We start from the raw sequence: 6000 nt of genomic DNA on the forward strand, positions 1-6000 counted from the left end.
CATGCCCTCAAGGTGAAAGCCAACTACTAAGCTAAGCTTCCTATGTTCACTTATTATTATTATTATTACTAGTGGCCTGGTGCACAAAATTCATGCACGGGGGGAGGGGATGTCCCTCAGCCCAGCCTGCACCCTCTCCAATCTGGGACCCCTTGGGAGGTGTCCGACTGCTGGCAGTCGGACTTTCCTCTTGCAATCCAGGACTGCTGGCTCCTAACTGCTCACCTGCCTGCCTGCTTGACCGCCCCTAACCACTCTGCCTGCCAGTCTTCTCACCCCCAACTGCCCCCCCCCCCGCCGGCCTGATCACCCCCAACCGCCCCCCCTTGCCGGCCTGATTGCCCCTAACCACCTCTGCCTCGGCCCTGTCACCATGGCTTTGTCCTTAAGGACATCCAGAAGGTCTCCTGATCTAATTAGCATATTACCCTTTTATTAGTATAGATTATTATTCTTAACCTGAATATCTCTTGTGTTTGCCAGTTCACAGATGCATTAAACTTTTTAAAATATATGTTTTATCTAAGATTTTTAGTCATTTTCAGCAAGAAGGTTAGCCTGAGTCCCTAGGCCACCATGTTGCAAGAAAACCCAATGGGCAGTTTCAGTTCTTGTGTGATTTGATTTTTCTGCTGCACTTGGCCCTGTTGACCGCTCCTCCCCCCTGTTCTACTCTGATGCTCTTTTTGGTCTCCTTCACAGGCTTGCTCTCTGCCTCTCCCTGTTCCTTAAATGTTGGTTCTCCAGGCTTTGTCCTCTGCTTCTCCTCTTCTTCACCAATATCTCACCACTCCTTTGTCTTTGAGCTGTGATGCCCAGGTCCCTTCTTGCCCAGACTTTTCTGAGTTCCCAACCCTCATATCCAGCTGCCACCAGGTTCCTTGCCCTCTGAAGGTGTCCTCGGCACCTCAAGTTGAACTCATGACTCCCCCTCCCACCTTACTCCCATCACATGCTAAAAATACAACATCCCCTAAGTTCCTTGCCAGTCACCCAAGCGAGAGCTTGGAAACTGTCCCTTTCATCAAGCCCTCACAACCAGTCCATCACCAAGTTCTGTTTATTGAGTCTTACCTCTCTTCTGTCCTTCCACACTGCTTCTGCTCTAGATCAAGACCAGCATTTGTTTCCTGAACAGTTCTCATTGTGGCAGCTGTAACTGGTGTCCACTGCCTTGCCCCTTCTAATTCATATTAGACACAGCAGCCAATGATCCATCTGAAACACATCTCTAGCCAATCCCACTTAAAAGCCTCCAGTGACTCCTCTCAGGACAAAGTCCAAGCTCCTAGTATAGCATTCAAGGACCTTCATAATCTCTCAGCCTTTTGTCTTGATGAGGGCACTACTCCAATTCTATATGAAACTGCTGGCTATCCTGGGACGCACCAGGCTGTGCCACATTTCCCTGCCTTTGTTCATGCTACTGCCTCTACTGAGAAGGCTCTGTGTCAGGTTGGAGCCAATCAGGAGAAACCACCCAGTAAGCACACAGGGACAGTTTAATATAAGAATTTTGAACTATAACAGGGCATTGAAGTAAAGAGGGATTGGCTGGTAAGGAGTGAAAAGAACTCTAAAGAATTTAGGAGCAGAAGAATCCTGGGTCTGAGACAAGAGAGCCCAGGAAGGCCCTCATCCATACCCCTGCCCAAGGCTGAGATCCAGACCTTGGTAGACAGTGAAAAGGGTGAATTTATAGCTGAGAGACAATGAGGCGATAAAGGATAACCAGTAAAGGCCCAATGTCCCTCATCCACCTTGTGCAAATATTTAATTTTTCAAGGCTTGGTTCAAGTGCCACCTACTCTACTCCATGAAGACTTCTGTGGTTCTTCTTCCTCTTTCATTCAGGTAGAATTGATTCTTCACCCTTTGTGTGTAGAATCCTTGCCCACCCTGACATACATAACTATACCCTAGTCATACTTCCATTGGGGGACTTATGATGGTTAGTTGCATTTTTTTATTTACTTGTTTACCCTCACCTAGGGTTACCAGAAAAAATACACAGGACACCCAGTTAAATTTGAATATAGTCTATTGCATGAGGCACACTTATTTTAAAAAGTGTTTATTTTTTATCTGAAGTTCAAGTTTAATGGGATGTCCTGTATTTTTATTTGCCAAGCTTAACACCCTTCCTCCACCTCCACCTCCAACTATGGTGTCCTTAATGGCAGAACATGTTCCTGGCTGACCTCTGAATTCCCATAATTAGCCCAATGCATTACAGTTAGTGCTCAATTAATGGAAAGAGAATAGTGACTTCTCTGGCTACAGGGTTGAGATGGGAAACAGAGACCAGATGGGAGGATGAGCAATAAACCATTCCCCAAATCATAAAGGCCTCAACATAATAGAGGATGGTCTTGTGAGATCTAAAGATCTGAGAACTAATGGGAAGTGACACAGCTCAAGGAGTCTAGGATGCTGCCCAAGTGTCTGGTTTGTGTCCGTGGATGGAAGTTGGTGCCATTCACACACAGGGGAACACTGGAGGAGGTTTGGAAGCTGTAGAGCAGGGAATATCACTGATGTGTAGAAAAGTGTGGAGAGTGAATCTGAAGGAGAGAACAGAAGATTCCCAGGACAAATATGTTAAGTTTGAGTTTTCAGAGGATATTCAGACAGAAGTATTGGAAATATGGACTTGGAGCTCAGGAGAAAGGTCCAGGCTGGAGATATAATGTAACCACCATTGGCATGGAAGTGGTAACTGAAATCATGGGGGTAGATAATGTTGCTCAGGGAGAGAGTAGAATGGGAAGAGAGGAAGGCCTATATCAAAGCCTCGAGGAACACTTGAGAGGCAGAGAGAGGAAAAGAAGCCCAAGAGTAGTCTGAGAATGAGCAGCTGGAGGGGTGGAAGAAAAAGAGAGCATGGGATCAAGACAGTCAATGCAAGACAAGTTTTCAAGGAGGAATGACAAATTTGAGTACTTCTGAGAGTTCCAAGGACAAGGGTTTAGTAATGATGAGGTCACTGGTGACCTCAGCAAGAGCTCTTTTGGTGAAGGAGGAGAGGTGAAAGTATATATATGTAAAATCACAGTGTCAATTTTGTTTAATGCTGTGTTATATTTGAGCAGGTTTAAATTAAGAGGGAAAGGAGATACTCAATTTTAAAAGGGTGAAGAATGGGGAGGCTTGTAAATAATTGAGACCGAGTGCCCTGATAAGGAGTCCTGACTACAGATGGAGGAATTATTCTAGCTACAGGAGGACATTACTAATAGTATCTAGAACAGGGTATGACACCTCAAGGGCCATGCACATCTAATTTGGGGAATGTTTTTTTTTTTAATATATTTTTACTGATTTCATTGAGGAAGGGAGAGGGAGACAGAAACATCAACGATGAGAGTCAATCATTGATTGACTGCCTCCTGCAGGTCTCACTCTGGGGATCGAGCCTTTGCAGGGGTTAGGGGAAGATCCTTGGCTTTTATCATATTCTCTAAGGATTCTCCAACTCCAAAACAAGTTAAGAAGCACTCCTGTGAACAAGAAAGGTGATCTCATATGGCACAATTCTCCTAGATTGTTCTCTGATCTCTCAACTTTCTACCCATCTTATGCTTTTCAAGATGAGACCCCAGTCACCCAGTCCACTTACACTCAATCACAGGGGTCTTCAGCCCGGGGAAATATGGCAATCCCTGGGCAAGAGAGGAGGAAAGCAGTCGGCAAGTGTAGAAGGAGCGCATGGAACCCTGAACCTTGATTCTTGAATGAAATAAACCTAGAGGGAAGTTTTGGGTGCTCCTTGAAATGGAAAAACAGTCATTTCAAAGACATCTGTAGTTTTCTGTCTCACAAGTGATAGTGACTTGATACCCTTTGGAGACCACACCATTGTTCTGGGAGGGCACTCAAATGGGCAATGTCGTTTTGAATGTAAAACAAGGACTACAGTTGGAAACGCAGATACTAAAGCCACCTGTGGCCCCGGGGGTGAAAGTTCTCTGCCTGGGGAGGTCATGTGCCAGGCGCCCTCTGCTAAGTTGTATGACAAGAAGTGCAGCTCTTGTTTTCTTTGGGGAAAACGGCTTTATTATTTTGTGTCTTTTTTAAAAGAGGGATTTGAGTTGTTGCGAGCTGCAAACTGAGACTAGTTCTGTGGGAATGTTCCTCTTGGAGAAGTTGCCATTTCATCTGGGACTTTGTGAGATGTTGGGTACAACCTCCCTGGGGTCCACGATGCAGGCTTGAGTTGGGGGGACCCTTCTCCCTCAAGAACTGGCAATTTGGGGGTGTTGAGAGCCAGCACCTTTGGCTTGAGTTCAAACCTGCCTCTTGCTGTGAGCATTGTCAGAAATGGCTTTAATCTGTCTCCTTAAGTGGCTCTGAGAGCAGAAATGTCCACTGGGGGGCGGGGGTTGGGGGATATGGGAACTAGGCCAAGCATTCAAATCTTTCCAGCAGGGACTCCCTGGCCCCACTGACCCTGGAATTAACAGGATGTCCCCCTTTACCCTCAACCAGGGCCACGGAGCTGTGTGTTAACTGTGTGGCACTAGTGCCCTTTTCTTTGCGAGAGGGGTGGGGGGTGGGGAGGGGTTGGGAGGTGCAAGGGTGTTTGGAGACTGAGGATCCTGAACCAGTTTGGAGGTAGAGAGAGGGGCCAAGGGGGTGTTTGAGGGTAGCAAGGGAGCACCTAGAACTGGGGCAGTGAACACAGAAGAGTGGAAGCACAGGTTTCTCCTCCTTGACCCAGAATGAGCACAGCCCCCAGAGAGCTCTTGCCAGCTCCACACTCTGGCCGAAGGGGCACCTGTGCCAAAGCAGGCAGGCACGTCGGCAGCCTGGAAGGAATGTTGGTCAGCAGTGTCCAATGCCTGAGGGATCCCACCCGGAACCCGCCTCACTCTCATGATGCTCTCCTGCACCCTGGCTGCAGCTACTGCCTCTGTGCTCACAGCTGCCCAGATCTCCCTCCTCAGTCCCAGACCAGCATAGCCCACTGCCTCCTGACAGCCCCTCTGGATGTCCCATGGTTCCTCAGACTCAGCATCCTTTCCAAATACATGCCCCCATCTTATTCCCAAAGGAGAAAATCATACAGGACAAATGAACAGGACCCAGGAAACAAGGTTTCATGGGACATGCAGAGAAGCTCAGAGGGATTGCACTGACCTTTTGGAGGCAACTCAGGGACAGCGTGGAAGGCCAGGGTGAGCATTAACCTCTTCCTCCTTCCAGATGAAGGTGTGTGACCCTTAGCTTCTTGTCCTTTCTCAAACTATTTGCCAGACTGCACTGAAATAATTATTTATGTAAGTATTTAATGTCAGTCTCTCCTAGTTTAAGCTTAGGGCACAGATCATGTCCCCTTCTCTTCCGTGTCCCTGATGTCTACCCCGTGTCTGACATATAAGAGATACGTAATAAATATCTGTAGAATGAATAAATGAATGTTCTTGTTCATCACCCAAGATGCAGGTCCCTCTGGGGGCCCTCACTCTTTTCCTGCATTCCGAGCCCTTTGATGCTCTATGCTTCATGCCCCCAACGTAGCCTCCCACTGGCCTTTTCAGATGCTCTCTTGTCCTGGATTGCTTCATGCAATGTGGGTGGTGAGCTCCCCAGACTGGACCATCTGCCATCAGAGGCAGTGAATACACCTGTCAGAGTGCCCTGAGGGTAGGGCACTGATCAGTGACTGGGGAGTGGTTAATATGTGGTTTTCTGTGTCATTACCCTTTAAGCAAGGCCCCCAGGATGCCTATGGTCACAAGGGTAGGGCTTTCTCTACCAGTAACCCCAAACCCCAAGTGCTGGAGATTGCGCAAGGGGCTGTAAGCTAACCTGGCAGGACTGGTGAACGAACCTTTGCCACCCACTCTCTGTCCCATGGCCCCGCGTCCCAGAGCTGCCCGTCGGAGGAAGCAGCTGGAGATCGCGGCTAGGCCTGTGATGGCTGAGTCAGCCTGCAGTTGTGAGTGGGAAGGTCAGTGGCATGATCTCCGGCCAGTGGCTGCTACCCATCCAGCCCCC

Source organism: Eptesicus fuscus, chromosome 9, assembly GCF_027574615.1.
Source record: "Eptesicus fuscus isolate TK198812 chromosome 9, DD_ASM_mEF_20220401, whole genome shotgun sequence".
NCBI classification, from domain to species: domain Eukaryota; kingdom Metazoa; phylum Chordata; class Mammalia; order Chiroptera; family Vespertilionidae; genus Eptesicus; species Eptesicus fuscus.